This window comes from Lissotriton vulgaris, chromosome 7 (genome assembly GCF_964263255.1).
Source record: "Lissotriton vulgaris chromosome 7, aLisVul1.2, whole genome shotgun sequence".
Lineage (NCBI taxonomy): Eukaryota > Metazoa > Chordata > Amphibia > Caudata > Salamandridae > Lissotriton > Lissotriton vulgaris.
Genome location: NC_141695.1, coordinates 1,372,062,213 through 1,372,083,093, shown reverse-complemented (window position 1 = coordinate 1,372,083,093; position 20,881 = coordinate 1,372,062,213). Strand labels below are relative to the sequence as shown.

The following is a 20,881-nucleotide window of genomic DNA, read 5'->3' as shown; positions in this document are numbered from 1 at the left end:
GTGTTACTGGTGCAAAATGGCTTCTGGAGCATATGCGAAATTTGCTTACTTGACGGTGCTTCTGAAAAAGCTGAAGAACTGAGTTAAAGTTGTTTCTTCTTGTTTTTTGGTTGACTAGCAGCGCTGAAAGAGATTTTGATGATTGTGAAACCACGGGGCCAACCCACTGACCACATCCTTTCCTCGGGGTGGCTCTTCCCGCCCTGCCTAGGAGGAGCTACTGTCACCCTTGTCAACGCGCTACCATCTCACATTTCATTGTCATCTGAGGGGGGGGGGGGCATACAGGAAATTCATTACCCAGCCTGCCTGTGGTTTTGTCACCACTCACAGATGTTTAGATAGGTAGGATTTGCAATATGTGCCACGCTCAGCCGGGGTGGCCTGAACAAAGAATGTACTTCGCCGCATCTTTATTTCAATCCTTGTAACGTTCTCAGACCTGGAAGAGTTCACATTGGACGGTAAGATTTATTTATTCGTTTTGCTTTTGTTGTTGATTAGATAGATGGAGGCGCAAAATCTTTGTCCGTGCTCTCTAAGTGAAGAAATGAGGAAGTGACAGGCCGAGCTGCGGGGTGGGACTTTTCCTATTATTGGATTACATTTCTCTTATTAGGAGATTTCCAAAGTAAGTACTCCAAATGCTCTCTCTCTGTATGTGTCCCCGGCACTTATTTATTTTGTAACCTTTTTACTACATAACTCTTTGGGTCTTGTGTCTATCACAACAGTTGGGGGCACTTCCTCCTTCCCTTCCTCTCCACACTGAACTGTATCACATGATTTCCTAACATTGCTGCATTTGCATATCCAGTTTGCCTCATGTGGTATGTTGCTTTTTAAACTGAAAACACAGTTCTGCTACCTGTTTCTGTAAGGTCTGTGTACAGAGGGGATAATAACCGTTGGAGTGCTGCACCTATAAGATCTGATGAACATGAGAGATAGGTCTGCTGTTTGAGACTGCAGGATCTGTGTAACATAACATAAACCCGAACAGTTTGAGTCCAGAGACTTTTAAGATCTGTACTATTTGTGGGGAAGCTGTGCTGTCTGATGTCTACATGTTGCAGTTCGTTCCCATAGCCGCCCTTTACCCCCTTGATGTATGTTGCTTCTGCTTAATCACTGTGTACTTACCATCAAGTCCCACTTCAGGCTACGTCACCATTCCAATATCATGCTTCACGGCACATCCCATTAATGTCCTGCTGTGGGGTCCAACTCCCCGCCCAAATTACCCTGTCCTTTCCAATCTCTGTAAAGCCTCGTCTTTGATACTGCCACTCCTGTTACTTTTTGTACACCCCTTATCTGCTATTGTCCTGCCCACCTTCGCTGTGTACTGCGCCCTGCTCTCCATATTATCATGTCCCACTCTCCGTATAACCCTAGCCTTCTGTGTCCCTCAATGTGCAGGAATGAAGAGCGCTAGGTGCGTCAATGGTGGTGAGCCTCAATTACTTATCAGATGTGATGTGAGTGAGCTCTTTTATAAAACTAACAAGACCTGCTCCCCCCTCCCCAAAGGACATGGTACCCTTTAATGAAGCCTCCTATCTGTAAATCTAATGTCATGCTAAAAGGTACATTTTTATTTAAACTCTCTTAAATCTCTGACGTTTGAGCTCATGAGTTTAGTTTACTTTTTCAGATTAAGGATAGCTCATTTTCGTTTTACTCTGTGCACATTATGGTATCCTTCCTAAAAGGAAGCAGTGTGTTTCTTTTAGACCAACCAGGCCATACTGACTTCCACTGATAAGATCAAGCTACTCTGACACTATCATTATTGGATGGAAAGTCTCTCATGCGGTCTATCACCATTTTGAGCAAATCTAGCTTCTGATGTTAAAGTTTGTGCATTAATTCACTAATTTGATTTAAATCTACCCAAGTTGAACCAAGCTTAGATCCTCCCTCATTTTTAGGTATAAGTTTTGATAGTGCAGGTGTCACACATACCTATTACTCACAATATATAAAGATTGGGCTTTGGATCCGCTCCTTTTAACCAATGATTTTCAACAAAGAGCCTCTTTCATCTGTTGACTTGAGATTTTTTGAATCACATCTTTGCCCGGAGTTTTCATCCCTCACCTAATGCTATTGTCTGCGTGGGTTTATTATCTCACCTACACATAAGTCTGAACTACTTTACAAGTATAGACCACTCTCCTCACTCAAGCTCTTTCCCATGAGTGTCGTTCTAATGTTGTAATGCTGCATGCATTAGCACATTAAACCTTCACTATTGGATTTCCCAATGTTTGTAAAATGTACCCTCCTAAAATCTACTAACCTATATTCAAAAGTGAGACACATTTTTACTAACCCAGACATTGCTTACCTGTACATACTCAATAGGAGAAAAAAACGCTGCTTTTTACATTTTTGAGTCCAGAAAACTTTACAAAAACTTCAAATATATACTAGCCCGGATGTCCAAGAGTTCCAGTTTTCGATCCTCAGAAATATGTTTAACTTTTTGACATACCTATTTGGCATTGCCTTTGCCCCTCCCAAAGTGACTTCTGCTTACATTGAGAGCTGAGAATCTTAGAATTCCCATAGGTCGCCCTACCTTTCTCTTTAGGTCTCGCCTACAAGACAGCGTTTAGCTGTCTGGTCGTGAAAGAACTTTTGAGGACCTCACAGTGGGTTTAGAGCCCACTCACTGCATCAATTGGCTAGTTTTGTTGACTCTCTCATTTTCTTGCTTTTTATTCAATGTCTTTCCTTCCTCTGGTTTTTCCCGCTCCCTTGGATTATAGCCTATTTGTCATCCTTTCGATCGGCTGTCTTTTATATTTCCACTGCTCAGTTTTTTTGGGGGGGTACAATAACTGCTATTTGCTGCTGGTAGCTCTGCTAAAGAATAAACCCTTTGTGTCCTTAAAATTGCATTATTCTTATTGACTGATCTGAGTGGTGTCCGATGTCTCAGATTGGCCAATAAAAATTGAACATGGCACCTGCATTATTCTGTAGGTATGCCTACAAAATGATGCAACTGGCCGCATAATTGCACCCATTTTTTTTTGCTGGTGCTGTGCAAAAAGCATTGGAATAGTGAATAGGTCTACAAGGCAAGAGCTATAGGCATTGCCAATGCGTATTTCTTATTTGAACTTAAAAACAGACAGAGGCCATCTGAATATTGGCCTTGACGTTATTTGACATGGTGGCCATTGGTTTCCGGAATATAAACTGAAAATATTCCTTACAAAAACTTCAAAAAGCCTCCGAATTCCAGGCCTGCAGTTTTACAACTTCCTTTCCAAACAAGGCAACAAATGGTCCAATTAAGATACTACTTTGATGTATATGCTCAGTAGTGAAGCTTACCTTTGAGCACCTGCTCTGGAAGGGAACCCTGATCCCAAAAGTATACTTAGTAGCAATGTATCTCTTCAGCACACACTGTGTAGTGGGACACTTTCCCACTGCAGCTTTTAAGGAGTGTCACAATGCATCTGCACAATTTCAGAAGAGACACTTATCTTACACATAGTCATTGCAGTATCCATGATGAAAAATGTGACAAAAAGAACCCACATTAGGTGTGGGCAAAAGCTGTAAGAGCGCAGGTGATGAATCTGGGACAGAGCACCACAATATGAAATGTGTCACAAGCAAACATTTGCAGCTCCAAGGGCCAGATGTATGGCTTGCAAAATAGTGCCTCGCAAATTGTGAGTATTTTGCGACTCGCAATTTGCAAGGCGCTATTTTGCATGTACAACAGTGTGTTTAACACTGTTTGCGATTCCCAATGGGTCCACAAGTTGCGAGACTCATGAATATTAATGAACGACCCATGTCTGGGCATACCCTGGCAACTTAGTGTTTGAAAAGTTTCAGCACTCCGTCCATCATCTCCTTGTGTTTGCTTTGTTCGCCCTAGGTTGGCAGGGTATGCCCAGATGTCTCTTGCTCACTTTGCCACTGGATTCAAACTAGCCTGGCTGATGAGGGGTTTTGCCCCAAAAACAGTCCCAGGATGCTTGTTTCCGGTCCAGGGAAGACATGGCTTGGAAGATTGGGCTGGACTGTTACCATGAGGCTCAGGTTCAAGACTGATTTGCATTCAGCTGTGTCTGAACTGGGGTGGTGAAGTGAGCTAAAGAATGATGATGGATTAAACTCAGATCTGTGACTGGTGGTGAGTGTTTGAAAGTTTCAGCACTCCGTCTATCATCTCCTTGTGTTTGCTTAGTTTGCCTCCAAAGTTGACAGGGTATTCCCAGGCGTGGGTCCCTTGCTCTCTTTTCCACTGGATTCAAGCTGGCCTGGCTGATGAGGGGTGTTACCTCAAAACCAGTCCCAGGATGCTTGTTTCCGGTCCAGGGAAGACATGGCATGGCAGTTCGGGCGGGACTGTTCCCATGAGGCAGAGGGTTAAGACTGATTTGCATATAGCTGTGTCTGAACTGGGGTGGCACAGTGAGCTAAAGAATGATGATGGATTCAACCCAGATCTGTGACTGGAGGTGAGTGTTTGAAAAGTTTCAGCCCTCTGTCCATCATCTTCTTGTGTTTGCTTCGATATGCAACTCAGGCTTGCCATTGCTCACAAACCACACACTCAGGTAATTGTAATTGAGAGAGCTCTTTATTTTCAAATTTGCCAATCTCCACTGCAACCTGTGCTTATTAGGATGGCTCCTAAATATGACAATCTTTGTCTTCAAGCAGTTTGCACCAAATTTTTTGTTGACATTATAGGCATTTAGTGTATCCAGGGCTCTCTGCATTCCCACTTTCATGTGATCCATTAGTATCATGTTGTTGACATACTGCATAAATAGAAAACTCTCTGGTCCAGTTTTAGGCAGTAACAGATTTGCAGCTTTTAGAGATTGTCCTTGGTTAGTGGTGTGCACATTGAAGAGCATGGGTGCGAGGACACATCCTTGTGTTAGGCCTTGGTCTGTGTAAACTTTAGCAGGTGCCATGTTTTGCATATGCTTAAGCTCAATTCGCACACAGGCTTGGGAATAGAATGCAACTATGGCATCCAGCAGCCTTTTCAGACTGCCCCATTTATTTAATTTGTTTCAGAGGATCATCCTCAACCATTCTGTAATTTGTCGGATCTGTGTTGTCACCCTTTTTATGTTTAAGTTGGAGGATCGATCCTCTCCAAGAGTCAGTGACTGAGGCAGTTACAATGCAGAGCTGGGTAAGAGATGACAGAAGAGCACCCCATAAAACATAGTCCTCCTTGAATAAATGACTGAGCCCCATCCTTCTCAAGTTCTTGAGAATTTGGGCACACAGCACAGTCCCCATGCGTTGGGCTTGTTGGAGGGCTGATTGTGTGACATCCCATGGTTTTGACTTGCATTTGGTAAAGTGCTGCAGCATCCAGTGGCTCAAGATGATAAACTGGAGGAAGGCATGCAGACAGTGCTTGAACATGTTTGATTTAGACGTCTGCGGGGACTCCGATGTGTCGGTCATGGGAGTGAGAGTTTGATTCTGTTGTTTCTAGAGGCTGTGTAGGTGTAGCCATTGCATCTCTTGTTCTAGTCTTTTATTGGCTGCCATACGATTCTATTGTGTAACTTTCTGGCTATAACACATTTGTCGCGAAGATCCTCACTCATGCTTCATTTATATTGGTGAGTGGCATGCCTCAAGGTTCTTTTATATAGTCAGTAGATCTAGACCCTGCCCCTTAAATATGGATGTCTGCTCATCATAAGTGACCTCCCCATGTTGAACAAGCTAACTAGGTTAGTCTTAAATCAGGTTATTTAACATACCCGCCTGTGCGGTATCTTTGAGATGCTCTTGATCGTTATTAAAAAAAAATACATCCTCAAAGCCCCCATAAAAATAACAACCGATGCAAGAATACAAATTAAAATCATCCACCAACATCAACACTGTAAAAATGGGAGTCCATTGAATAAAATCATCTAAAAACCTTTTAAGATCCCGGACAACAGCATACGCCTCCCGCATTGAGTTATAAACATTCACAGCTAAATCCTTAGCGAATCTGAAAAAGTCAGCAGGATGCCAAAAGTATAAGGCGCATTGGATACACTCCTCTTCACAATGTAAGTTGTTTTATAAACATCACAAACCCCCCTGTGCCCTACCATGAGTGGAAGGGGTGGCATTAGAAACAAAAGTAGCATAACCATGTATATGCATAATTCCATCTATATCTCACATCTCTTGTAAGCTGATGAGATCGAAAGTGCTTAACATTTTAAACCACTCGTCATCACCTAGTTTCTCAAGGACCCCCTCAATGTTCCAGTTTATCCCCTTGAGGGGGTTGGAAGGGCTCAAGATGTTTGAAACCTGATCCTGCAACGAGTCAGTGTTGAGCATGCAGCCCACTTACAGGTTGAAAGCGATTGGTGGTAAGTAGTTGTCTGGGGGCCTTCCCCTGATGGCAAAACAATCTGGACCCCGTGCTGGCCCACTTTCAACCTCCCACCCTCAAAGAACGCATGCCAGTAGGTTTATAAAACAAACAACCCAGGGAGAGCAAATAAGGTTACTCCTGGGGCAGAGCCGGTCGTAGTACTATTAAGGAAGTAACCCACCCTCATCAGTAGCTGAAATAGAGATTGCTCTGTCTGGATGCTGTTCACTCTTCTGAACTGCCAGTCGACTACTCTGGATTCTAGGCCATCTTCCTGGGATGCTCCTGTGTTCCATGGAGGGAGATAGCTCCTCATCTGGTGTGGTGTGAGTGCCATGGTATCCCCACTGACGGAGATATCTGTAGGGGTTGCAGTAATCTGTAAGCAATGAAGAAGTCTGAACGACAGGGTATGAGGCTATCGCTAGGTGGGGAACTGATATAGCGATGCAGGCACTATATAATTCACCATTCCAGCGAGATGCCCAGGCATAAGATGGATCTTACCATTTTGGGTTCTGTCTCAGTCAATTCTATGCTTGTTAGGATCTGCGTCAGTCGCTATTTTCAATACTGACAATTTGGTTGTAGAGACATCTCTCTTGGTTTTGGCTACATGCATGGTATTCATTTGGCTTAGCTGAGGGATATAGCTATGTCCAGATGGATGTTTGATTGACAAGGTTTTCCTGGGTCAAGGTCAAAATAGTACTACATGGTTCCTTTAATCAAAACATGTGCATGTCAAAACAATGCAATTCAATGCTACAGTCAGTTATTCATCGCTTGTCTGAAACACGTTTTGTGTTTTCAAGCATGGGAATCTATTCCAGAGCCACCTCCTGCTCGAGTGTTACCACCTCTCCAACCCTGGCAGAGTATTTCATTGTCCTACCTCCTATTATTTTGCCTTCCTTTTTAGGACTGAGAGTTAGGACATGAAATGCTGGAAACAGGAGCCCGCTTGAAGGCGGGGGGCAGGGCATGAGAGCACTGGTGTAGGTTTGAAGAATAATCAATACATTGATATGGGCCAATACTGAGGAGCACCTCTCAGTCATGAGTGGATGTTCACTACCAATAGATGCTGTCTCAGAAGTAACTGGCGGAGCTCAGGTCAGTCAGGGGCCACACAGGACCAGGATGGCTTCTACACGGATCAGAAAGGGCCACCACAACTCCTGGCAAAGTTCACAGTGAGCACTTATTTAATCAGGTCAAAGAGTGGTAGGCTAGGTTGAGCTAGGACCCTAGGTTCCTTGAGCACTGTTAGATAATGAAGGTGCCAGCGACACTACTCTGAGCCTCATTCTTGAGTGTTGGTGCACCAAAGGAGAGCAGCTATGACATCACAGGAGATCAAGTGCAGCCCAACTTGCAGACCCTGCTACTGGCAGTCATCTTTCCCATATATATTGAAACACACTAAACTCAGATCCACAAACCCAACATCCCCCATGTGTAATAAAGGGTGCTTTCAAACCAAAATAATCTAATTTCAGTTGGTTCAAGGCTCTATACCTCTCTAAGAGACTAGTAGATAATGAGGGAGCAGCTATGCTTTTTTTTTAAAAAACACAAACATTGTTTTTTTCTTCTTTCTTTTGTCCATATGGTATACATACAATGCTTACATGCCGTACTACAATATACATTTTCTTCCTATAAGATCTCCATACAAGGAGCAGTATGTCCATCAGTATGCTTATTCAGAGAGCTATGTAAACATATATTACAAACGAGGAGAAACAAAGGATTTTTCCCATATCCTAACTTCCATCTGCTAAGCCACAGAGCATGTATATTTACAAGACTATTCAGCTATTACCCATAAACACCCCCCACCTCCATTTCCTATATCCCACCCCCCTCCCCGGTCTCACTGTATTATACAAACTCCTAGCTGCACACCCCTCTCTCACCATGTTTCATTAAATAAATATTAGCTTATCGCACCATTTCGTCCTGACCTGTCCACAAATGACTGCATGGGAATTCCGTGCTAATGTCTATTGTTGTGTATGTGGAGCATCGGTGATAGCATTAGGATTAGTATTTCTGTGGGCTTCTACCATTGTGTCCCTTTCCAGAAAAATTGGGGTTCTCTGCAGGTCGAGGGTCTCCTCCCTACGCAGTGCCAGGCTTTCAGCCCCTGCCCACCTGGTCAGTTCGCTATGCCACACGCGCACCGTGGGGGCTTTGACTGATTTCCAGCACATAGTGGTAGATCTCTTTGCAATTATGAGCGCCAAGTCCAGAAAACGCAACTGAACCTTGTAGGCCTTTTTTGCGCCTGCGAATGCCTAATATTGAGAGATGGGTAGCTTTCTCTATCAAGCTCGTAACCCCTTCCCAGAAGTCACCAAAAGCATATGAAGCAGGTCTGCTGCTGGTAATTTGCATATAGGGCATTGATGGGCAGTGGCCGGGTACATTATCTGTAATCTATATGGGGTCAAGTAAGCTCTATGCAAAATCATACATTGAATAAACTTGAACAGTGTTACGAGGTATTTTCCATTAGTGTTCAAGAATATCTGACCATTCCTTGTCTGTGAACTCTCGCCCCATATCCATTTCCCATTGCGCTCGAAGCATGTCTAGGGGAGCTCTGGCATGTGTATGGGCGCTAATGTATAACCACTTAATAAGTTGACTACCATGTCCCAAATAATAGAGAGACCTAATTAACCCATTCACTTGGGGCTCTTCCCGCTGTGGAGCCCATTGTTTTTTGATATAATGCAATAGAGCGGCATGTGTCATGTACAACGTGCTAGGCACCCTAGTTTCTCTTGTAAATGCGTCGTAGTTCATTAGTGTCCCACCATTGAATAATGCCCCAATAGTCTCCACCCCCACATCCAACCAGGGTCCAATTGCCTGCTGCGTTAATCTGCCGCTCGCCAGTGGTATACCCACTAGCGGTATATTTTCGGCATAAAGCCCGCTGGTGGAGGTGTATTTCAGGGACTTTTTCCAGCATTCCAATGCAGTGTGTAGGAGACGTGGTGATGCCGGTGGAGGTTTATCGTGCGGTAAGAGTAAAGTGTGGAGCATTCCTTGTTCGATGTGCCTATTAGTGTAATGTATTTCCTGCAAATTGGGTTCTGACGTCCAGTAGAATAACCACTGTAGCTGGCATGCAGAATAATATGCCCTAAAGTCAGGCGCTCCCAGGCCGCCCCGCGTGTCTATCTGGAGTTTCTTAAGACTTATTCTGCAGCAACCCGCACCCCAAATGAGATCTAATGAAATAGTATCTAGTGTGTTAAAAATTGTCAATGGTACCACCAAAGGTAGGTTCATAAAATAATATAAAAGGTGAGGGAGCACCACCATTTTAGATAATGCCACGCGTCCAATAACTGATAAGGGAAGCGTAACCCAAAAAGCCACATGTGATCAAATACTCTGTACAGCCTTGTTGAGGTTACCATCTAACATGTCCACTTGCGCATGGTAGATATTAATGCCCAGATATTTAAAGGTGTGTGGGGTGGTCGGTGTTAGATCTGGGGATCTCTAGTTGGCAAAGATATTCACCTTTGTCCAAATAGGGACCCTTACTTCTAAGTCAGGATAAGGGGATTACCTCCTAAATAACCCCTGCTCACCCCCTTGGTAGCTTGGCACGAGCAGGCAGGCTTATTTCAGAGGCAGTGTGTTAAGCATTTGGGAATATACACAGTAACACAGTGAAAACACTACAGATGGACACAACACAGGTTTTGTAAAAATAAGTATTCTTTATATAGATTTAACACAAGACCACAAACCACAAAAATCCACAATACTGTACTTAAAGTTGACTTAAAGATGATAAAAGTTGCTTAGTTCAAGTTGATGATAAATGCGACAAAGTTCTGAACAAAGTACCTGGATGCGTAACGCAAAAATGAACAAGGGTTCGCCAAAGGGGAGATGCGTCAGTCCGTGATCTGGGGTAAATTATGCGTCGCGCCTCAATGCTTGCGCAGAGTAGGGGATGCTTCGTGATCCTTACCGGTGCGGGGATGATGCGTAGGTTCTCAGTTTGCGGTCCGGTTGCGATGCGCTAGATGGCGCCTCGATGCGAAGCGATGATCCTGGTGCGATGTGAGAAGATGGCGCCCTTGATGCGACGATGCGATGACGATGCGTAGACGTCCTGGCAGCCTTGTGACGACTCTGTACTTTGGAGCCATGACAGGCCCTGCGACACGCTCCTCCGGTGATGCGATGGCGACTCTCTCAATGGCGTCACGCTTCTCTGGTGATGTGACAGCAGGCAGCTTTGACGAAGACACACTTCCTGGGAGTTGCAGCAGCAGCACGGCTCTCCGGCGATGCGACGATTTCAACTGCGGCGGCGTCACGCTTCTTCTCGATGTGTCACGCTTCCAGCTCCCAGCGACACGCAGGCTTTGGCAAACAGAATTCCCAGCAAGGAAACTCTGAGGGGAGCTGGAGATGAAGTTGTTTGTCCCTGAGACCTCAGCAGGAGGCAAGCACAAGTTCAAGCCCTTGGAGAATATTCTGTAAGATGATGAAAGTCCTTAAAAATGTCCTTCTCCTTTCCTTGGCAATGAAGAAACCACTGCAGACCAACCCAGCAAACAGCCCACTGGCAGAGAGGCAGTCCATACTCCTGCAGCTTCCTTGGTTCTTCTCCTTGGCAAAAGGTGTCTTGTTCCAGAAGTAATCTAAAGTTTTTGTGACTGTTTTCCAATATTTATACCCTAAAATCCTTTGTTCTCTGAAGGCAGAGAGGCTTCTGCATAGTCCAAACCAGTTTGTGAGCACTTTGAGAAGTGTGGCTCACTGGTTAGAGCAGGCAGACCCTGAAGCAGAGGTCAGACCCGGGACCAGGGTTCAATTCCCGACGCGGCAGGGTCTTGAGCTCAAATGTCCATGGACTCGATAATTCTCGCTTCGGTGCCTGACCTAATCATGGGGTTAACACTCTGCAACTCTGGGCATTAAGCTTGCTTAATCTCCACAACGGCCCCCCGCGGCGGGATGCCTGGCTTTCACCTTGGGGGTGCCCTCTAGGGGCTATCTCACAGGGAAAAAGCCAGGACGGGTTCCCAAGGCAAGCGCGGAGATACCCCTTCGGGGGTTGATTCTGGCGGTATATAAGAAACATAATAATAATAATAATAATTTGTTTACAAGACTCCTATCTTCCTTTCACAGTGCAGGGCAGAGACATCAGACGCCCCACAGGAGGTGGAGCCAGCACAGGTGAGGGAAGGCACAGCCCTGGAGCACTTTGTTGACAAGATTCCTCCTCTCCTTTCACGGTGCAGGGCAGAGACATCAGACACTCCCCAGGAGGTGGAGTCAGCATTGTAGAAGGAAGGCCCAGCCCTATTCAGGTCTCAGGTGCAACTCCTCCCTCCCTTCTAGATGCAGATCTCTCTGTTCACCACTGGACTGCCACAGCCTGTCTCCTGGAATCCCCCAGCCCTGTCACTCAAAACTCCAGACAAGGAATGCACAACCTAGCAGAGGCAGGCCTGGACAGTTAGGCAAGAAAATACCTATTTTCTAAAAGTGGTATTTTCAAATACAGAATGATAAAACCAACTTTACTAAAATATGTATTTTATCATTCTGAGTTCAGGCATATTACATTCGAATTTCTAGCATGTTCCCTGAGTCATTTAGGAATATAAGATGTAATACACTAACTGCCCATTCTGGCCTATGCAGAACAGGTAGCCTTGCAGTAGTAAAAACGAAAATGGCTGTAATTCACTATTAGGACATGCTACACACACCAGAGCCTATCCTACCTTATACTTACACTGCACCCTACCCTTCTGCCTACCATAGGGGTGTCTGATATGAAGCAAATGGAAGCTTTAGGCACTGGCAAGTGGGTGCACTTGCCAAATCGACATGGCAGTCACAGATTGCACACAGGCCTTGCAATGGCAGGCCTGAGACACACTTTACAATCTGCTTCTGTGGGTGGCACAACCAGTGCTGCAAGCCCACCAGCCGCATTTGATTTACAAGCCCTGGGCACACATGGTGCACTGTACTAGGATCTGACAAGTAAATCAAATAACCCAATCATGGAATCACTAATCAATACATCAATTTAACATAGGGAGCACTTGCACTGGGTCACTGAATAGCAGTGGCACAGTGCCCAAAGCATATAACCAGCAAAAACATATCAAAAACAGAGGAGGCAATCAGTAAAAATGGAAGGGAGACTCACGCCAATGATACTAGGTCTAACAGTCGGTAATGCGAGTCTCCCAAATCGAATAGTGTCCGGTGCATACAATCGTGGAAAAAGAAAGCGTTTGACTTGGGTTCATTAATGGCTAAGCCTGATTTTAATTCAAAGTCAGCATCAGCAAAAATATGAGAAATTGTGTCCAGTCCCTCCTATATATCAGACACATAGAGTATTATGTCGTCAGCATATGCCGACACCAGGTGTGTCGCGGTGCCTATGGGTATACCGCATTGTAGAGCCTCCAATTGCAGACGGAGTGCCAATGGCTCTAGCGCCAGGACAAATAATATTGGAGACAGGGGGCATCCCTGTTGTGTGCCCCTTTGTATGTCATATTCCTTAGAAATTAGTTTCCAAGATCGAACTCTTACAGTTGGAGTGGCATATAACAGCCTTATCCATTTAAGATATTCAGGGGGTAAACCAAATCGTGCAATAGCTTTGAACATATAGTCCCACAATAGTGTGTCAAATGCCAGTCTTATGTCTAATGATATGCAGCCAGCTTGGTGGTGTCGTGAAAGATCCGTTGACATAATCTGGTGTAATCTATGTATATTCAGTGATTTGCTAATTAGGAAAAAGGAGAACCTGGGCAAGGATATTCACACAATTAACAGGCAACCCAAAAACAATGCAACTAAATTATTGACTTTGACTCATCTCAATTTATATTCAAAAATAGATATTTATTGATAAGTAAACATTTAAATCATTATTTTTCCTTCATCCATATGTAATATTTTTTTATATAAATAAATCAGTATATATATTATTTTTCATTTTTTGCTTAAGAGACATCTTTTTTTGGGACAAATCATACAATGAGTGAGCTTTCGGACAAAAACAATCAGTGAGTGAACATATAAGACAATTTCATAAACAGTGAAAAAATAAATGTACAATCTCTGTACATTGATAGCAAATCGAAGTCATGATCAGGAACTGACGGTATATATTTGAACTACGCACGTTTTGGCATAGGCTTAATCAGGTTTCCGTCTCTGTAAATCACAACTATGTAAGCAGATTGAATATTATGTATGGAGGGTATCTCTTAGGTCTCTTTTAATGAAGCAGTAAACTTTTATGCAACAAGGAACTCAAGGAAAGTAACGCTAGTTAAGGAACATTCCAGAATTCGTGATCCTGATGTGTATTAAATCTTCGTAGCAGCCAGAGTGCTTATATTAAGCGAAATACGCTATTGTTGTTGTACTGATCCAATAATGCATTGATATAGCCTTCCTTAAAAAGTCGTAATTGTAACGTACTATTGTGTAATTAGTGACACCGACATGGAGGGACGGTACTAAAATTTGACTCGTAAGGTTACCACAACAAGAATAAATCCAGAGCAGAAAGCCGCTAATCACACAATAGTACGTTACTATTACGACATTTTTAAGGACGATCAGCTCCAAACGAAAATTCACATAGGAAGTTGTGAATACTTAGAAAATAGGTCTTAAAGCACAAATGTATGAAGTGGAGGAGTTCCCAGTGGTGCAAAGGGGGTGGGGGGAATGTCAATTCCAATTTTGTTCTGTGAGTATTAGACCCTCTCAGTTATTACGTCCTTGACAAGGTACAAGAATATGCTTCCGAGGATACTATGCCTCTCAACAGCCGCAATAGACCAAGTCCCAAACATCCCACCTCAGCCAGGTAGCAGACCATACACTATCATTGACCAGGTAGACTGACTACATATGCCGCCCTGCTGCAAGTTCCGCCCTTACTAGAGGTTCTTAGGAAGGAAAGTTCGGGGGGGGACGAGAGGGATACTAGAACCCCCACACATTACAGAAGAATGCCTGCATGACGAGGGAAAATTGCCCCTACCCACGAGGGAGACAGTGGTTGCTCCACCAATTCTTGCAATTCTCAAGACCAAAAATGCTATACCCTCGGTCAGAAGTTTGCTAGTACATTCAGATGTAGTTCAACATGCGCCCTGTTTCCTGGTGGGTGGTCCTAATAGCCCGGAACTTGGGTAAATATGGGAAGCAGGCTGACACCCCCTAACGGGACCCTCAAAATCTTATCCTGGAATATAGCGGGCCTCCCTGCCAATCTAGACATCCCTGATTGGTGTGCATTTGTAGATCTCCACGGGATCTGCTTATTCCCGGAAACTTGGGCTCTAAACCCTACGCACAGAATGGGTTAAGTTACCTTTATGAAGCCAGCCCTAAAGGCCCCGAGAGGTAGACCATCGGGGGGGCTGTGCATATGGGTAAGTGTTCACCTTGGATTCACATTGAAAAGAATTGAAACAAACAGTTCTGATCTGACGTGTATCCTTATGTCCCATTATAAAACACCAAAACTGGCACTCATTAATATCTATTCGTGGCCAGCACGATCGGGAGGAACCTCCCACACCCTAGACTGTTTGACCACTCTACTGTATTCACTTCCGGGCGATGTTGCTCTGCTGATTGGAGGAGACTTCAACTGTCATTATGAACCACTTAATGGTGTTCCCCCGATTTCAACAGAAGAAGACAAAACCTGGCTAGTCCCGCCCCCAAACGTTTATCCAGCGAAACATTGGACAGCCCTCGTCCTTCAGCTGACTTCCCTTACCTATTCGTTCTCTATCAGAGCATGTAATGGGCGAATTCAGGGGGATATCCCAGGGCAGTCAACTTACAGAGAAATGGGGCACACATCTGTAATAGACTACTTTATGGCTAGTTTGGCATTGTGGCCCAGAGTCCTCGACTTTAGTATAACCAGCCGCATGGGAAGTGACCACAATCCCTTGACCACTGAGATGGACTTTCATCTGATTAATGAGGAATATGACTAGGAAACCCCCCCAAGTAGTGACATTGGAATAGTCCAAGGAGGGAGGAGAATTCGATGGGCAACTATGAAGCTGTCCACCGAAAATATGGCTAAACTGTACCTGAGTATAATTCCTCTGCTAGAAAGGGCGAATCTAACTCTTGATAATTCCTCCGAAAATGGTGTGGGAAGTGATCTTCCCAGAATACATAACGAATTAGCTGTAACATTGGCGGACTGTTTTTACAAATCTGGCCCCACCAAGCCTAAATTACAAGGCGATAGAAATTTCTGGTTCAACAGGGGCTGCAGGGATGCGAAGTGTGCATTCCTCTTCGCATTAAAGCAAGGTAACAAGGTATGCATTACCGAAGCCAGACAGGCATACAAGAAAATCATTTTTATTGCAAAATCAGAGTGGGAAGTAGAACGATGGCACGCCATCAGATCTGCACTCGTGGCAAAGAATTCAAGGTCCTTCTGGAATCTCGTTCACACTGGGAAACCAAAGGGCAAACCACGATTGACCTAAACATTCCTGAAGAAGCTTGGTTTCTACATTTTAAAGAGCTCTATTCTATCCCCCTACAACGAGAAGTGAGGCCCCACCAAGTCTTCTGGCCCCGGATCCTACGTGGTGTACACCACCCTTTTCACTGGCAGAGGTCCAAACAGCTGTATCTAGCCTGCAATCGAATAAAGACCTGGGGCTGGATAGGATTCCGGGTGACCTTTTTAGAGATGAACCGATAGTATGGGTCCCATACCTTTTATTATTATATAACGCGATACTGCAGGGGCTACCCTTCCCATGTACCTGGTTGGGTGCGGAGATAATCCCTATTTACAAGAAGGGTTCTCCGCTTGAACCCTCTAATTATAGGCCTATTAGCCTCATCGATGTGAGCCAGAAAATGTATGCTAGGCTTCTTTTACAACGTTTACAGGACTGGATCAATGATAATAATATTTTGACCCCGCTTCAGGCGGGCTTTAGGGCGAAAACATCAACAATCGATCAACTATTCCGGCTCCAGGTCCTTTACTGGAAGCATGTTGTTCTGGATGGGGGTAGTTTATATCTTACCTTTGTGGACTTGAAGAACGCATTTGATATGGTGGACCGGAACCAACTCTGGACTATTTTACTAACAATGGGGGCTCCGCCTTACTTATGCTACCAATTTAAACTCCTCCACGAAGGAACATTTGCCAGAGTTTACTTTGGCAAGCATGGCCAATTAACAGGGCCGTTCCCGGTTGAGAAGGGGGTTAGGCAGGGTTGTGTGCTTGCCCCAGCCCTCTTCTCCCTCTTTCTCAACGGCCTTATAGAAGACCTCCTTCCTATTAAAGATATTGACTCCCCAAAACTGGCCTCTCAAAGATTTCCCTCCCTAATGTTTGCGGAGGACACCCTGCTGCTTTCAAAATCGCCAATGGGCATGCAGCGGGTGCTGAACCAGTTCATCAACTTTTGTAATAAAAGAAACCTGGTGGTTAACATCAACAAGACCAAGTACATGGTCTTTAACACTAGTACTACTAACTGCCCCCATCCGACGATGGAAGGCAGACCCTTGGAAAGGGTCCCAATTTTTGAATATTTAGGTTTATCGCTGAATGACAAAATGGGGTGGGGCCCACAAATGGCCAAGGCTAACTTAAGATTAACACAGGCATTAGGGGGGATTCGAAAAGTGCAAAAAAAATGCGCGCAAAAAATAGTAAGCGCCCCACTCAAAATTTTTAGAGTTCAAGCCAGGTCATCATCCCTTTACGGGCGGAACTCTGGGGGCACACACCAGCAAACGACTAATCCACTACAGAAAACAATTTTATTAGGCAAATACTGACTTTGCCAAGAAATACTCCGCTAGTCCCGCTTAGGTTGGATCTGAATATCCGGCCGATTGCAGACGCCATCGCCTCACGGCCACTCCTTTATTGGAGGCTGCTGTGGAGTACTCCTGAGCTGGTGAGCTATAAGGAGGAACTAAAGGTGGTGACGGCCTCTCTAGGCGCAGGCAGGATTCCATGGTTATCCTTTGTAAGGCACTCTCTCTCCCTGATTGCGTTCGAGAATCTCTGGTCAAATCCCGAGGCTTCCTGCTCAGCTATCTCTAAGAAAACCATGTCTCACACTATAAAAGACTTTAATCTAAGGAATGTATTCTGTTTAGCTAAAACTCTAAGTCTAACCGATGCCTTCCTGGATCATAAGTCACACTATAGCTTTGAGCAGGAGATCGATGCCATACAACCTACCCTAGCGAAGAAGCTTTATCTACAATTTAGATATGGAACTCTGCCTTTATACTCAATGATCGATAGGTGGACGGGGGTCCAGCCCGTCCCTGCCCAGGTTGTTGAATAGAGGATGAAACTCCTGTACACGTTATCCTCTTCTGTCCGGTATATGGTAATATCCGGAAGAAGTGGATCATTCAGTTGTGCAACAATCTGGGCATTAAGAACTATCTCGCTTTTTTCAGGATCTTGAAAACTGATACCAATGCAGTGATAGTGGCCGCTGTAGCAAAGTTCCAGTTCTTAATGTGGTCAATTCGAAGGAATCTGATTAGTTAAGATTGTTATATATTTGCACTAAGATCTATTGTGGAGACGAAGGGAGTGAATGAGTATATCAAAGGATATTTTACAATTGTAAGCATCTGTAAATCTAATAAAACATTTTTTTATAACTTTTAAATTTGTTATCTCTCCCCACTTTGCAGATTTAATCACAATGGATTATTCCAAATGAATTGTTTCTAAAAGACAACTATTATGTTTGAAAACGGTATATTTTTATGTATGTGCTTTTATGGTTAAACCTAACCGCAATAAAGCTTTTTGAACTGAACTATCATTGTCTACTTTGTAAATCTCAGTCTGATAGCAGATCACACACTGTCACCGTCTTCTTCCAAAACTTCAATAGCAAGTAGAAGATCCTGTCACTTGTTAGGAAAAGGCAATTGATTTCCACTTAGGAAGGTTTCACTTTTGCTATATTTTTCAACCAGTTTTGAAGACCTAAGTCATTCTGTGGGATCTGAAATGGTCAGAATGTCTAAACACATACATTACACCAGATCTATTCCATCAGGCATATAAGAAAGAGTTAGTATCATGTGTGGCTTTAGATACACATGCTCTTCATACTCTGCCCATCAACCTGTTGTGATTCCTTCGCTATCCATAATGCACAAAGACAATGTTGACTCATGCCATCGAGTTCAGATGTTTTGTGTACAAGCTCAGGGATCAATTTGCTTTTCTTAACGTTTTCAGGACCAGCTTTTCCAGATTTCGGACTCTGAAGATAACCTGTTAACCTTCTCCCACCGCATTCCCATTTCTCTGACATCTCAACGCCATGTGATCAGACTTTCAAAACCAATCACCATTTGACAACCTACTAGGGAATACAGGTTGCATTTTCATAGAACGCGTAGGGATGAGTGCCATGAAATGGACACCTTTCCAATTCTGGCCTTGTTGCAACACCAAGAACTTGTGTACAGACCAGGAGGGTGTATACAAATGTGGCCTCTCCCCTGACCATAAGAACGCCTGCTGAGACTTTTTCCTTGCCTTCTAGTGTAGACGTTCAGTTACCATGGAGAGAGATGCTGGGGGCATCATGACATGCATTGCCAACTCTCACCCAAAACCCCTGACATCTTCTGGGAACAAGACCCTCCCAACATCGAGGAACATGAAGCAGGTCTCTCTGGCTTTCTGGTGGTGCAGGGCATGCCCAACCCTGAGACTGTCTCCTCCAGTGCCTTAGAGAAGGAGCGCAATGAAGCAGAGAATTTGGCTCCAAAACCTTCCTGCCTTTGGACGAAGACCATGCCTAGGTCCACAGGTCTGATGCCAGCCCGATGCCTGTTGACAATGTGATATCTCCTAAAATGCCTCCTCCATCTATGTGGAATCTCAACATAGTTCTCACATGGCTTATGGGTCCATCCTTTGAACTCCTCTAGTCCTGTAACTTGCAGTTTCTATCATGGAAGAAAGCTTTCTTGGTAGCAATCACCCAGCTCAGGTGTGTTAGCAAGCAATAAAATCCAGGAACCTTTCATCCAGGTCCATAAGAATAGTGGAGTCACTAATCTCTCAGAGTGTTCCTTGTTTTTCTTGGAAGAGGAGAGCGCACATTCTGGGAATACAAAGTCTCCTTAGATTATATATATCATGTAAAGGTACCCTGTAACCCTCAATGCCACATATCTGTTCGGGTGAGATCGGAATTCAATTTTACAACTGAAGTGGGCTTTTTTATAGACCCTCACACACTCTATGAGTGCCACAGTTCATTATTGGGTCTCAGCCGAGTCCCTTTAAACCAGGAAGCGCTTAACTATACTCCATGAAGACCATGTTATATTTATTTGATGAAGGTCTACTAGTGAGAATGAAAATACCTGGAGGACACTGCAGTATCCCTTTAATACTAGCCATCTTCAGTATGATTAAAATTGATGAGGGTTTTTTTAATAATTAATATTTAATATCAAAGGCGAATGAATCACATGTCTTGTGTATTTACAGGGTCTTGGGTTCTCATTGTTTAAAAACCCTCGTTCACAATAAACCTGCGGTGCAGAATATCTTGGTTCTCCGCCTTATAGGCTACGTGAAAAGCATCATCATTGGGTATTTTTTATTCACTTTAGTGTTCGGTTCCCAAAGTGAAATGCTTTCCTCCTCCTGGAGGGAGACCATCTGGTTTTAAACAAGAATTGTGATCAGAAAATGTGAAGGAGTGATTGAAGTGTGATTAAGATTACCTCTGTCTCTTAATATGGTTTTTATTTCTTGAGGATGGGGTAGGATTAAAAGAGTAGGTGGTGCTGGGTGAAGGAGTTGTATCCTGCCATTTTGAGATGGCTCCCGTCGATACCCATGACCGGGATCCGCCATCTTGTTGAACTTTGACCTTCCCATCATTCCGCTGGACTCCATCCTGTCAACCTTCAAACATTTCTCTTTTGCTGGACTGCCTTACCTAACTCCCCCTCAGGTTCCCCCTCTCCTCTCACCTATCTCAGCATCTGACTCTGGTCCCCCCGCTCTCTTTACCCCTTTTGATGTTTTTTTTTCCCATTCATGCCACCTACTAATTATGCATTCTTCTGTAATAATTATGTTTTCATCAGTTACCCTTATCCGCTATTCACTAGTAACACTTGTTTTTTACTGTGTAACCATTGTGCAACTAATGTGTCATTGTTGTACATTGCTAGCTCGCTGTTCCTTGTGTTCCTGTTCCATGATTTCTCAACCCGCCCCTATCCCCCACACTACTCTGACACTCTCTGAGTACACCTGTTCACTATCCTGATAGCGGAGTCCGAGCATTATGTCCGACACCCGGTGGAGCTGCTTGGTTCAGCGATTGAGGAGATCGGCCTCGGCCATCACTTACCCAGCTGGGCATTGGG

At 44.2% G+C, this 20,881-nt stretch overlaps 1 protein-coding gene across 1 annotated transcript in view; it reads left to right on the top strand.

The window, feature by feature from the left end:
* Positions 1–325: 325 nt before the first annotated feature.
* The window catches only part of C7H16orf54 (chromosome 7 C16orf54 homolog), a 29,521-nt gene continuing 8,965 nt past the window's right edge, over positions 326–20,881 (top strand). The window contains exon 1 of the mRNA XM_086932070.1: positions 326–464. The gene's annotated coding sequence lies outside the window, so the exon portion shown is untranslated. The remainder of the gene's footprint in view (positions 465–20,881) is intronic.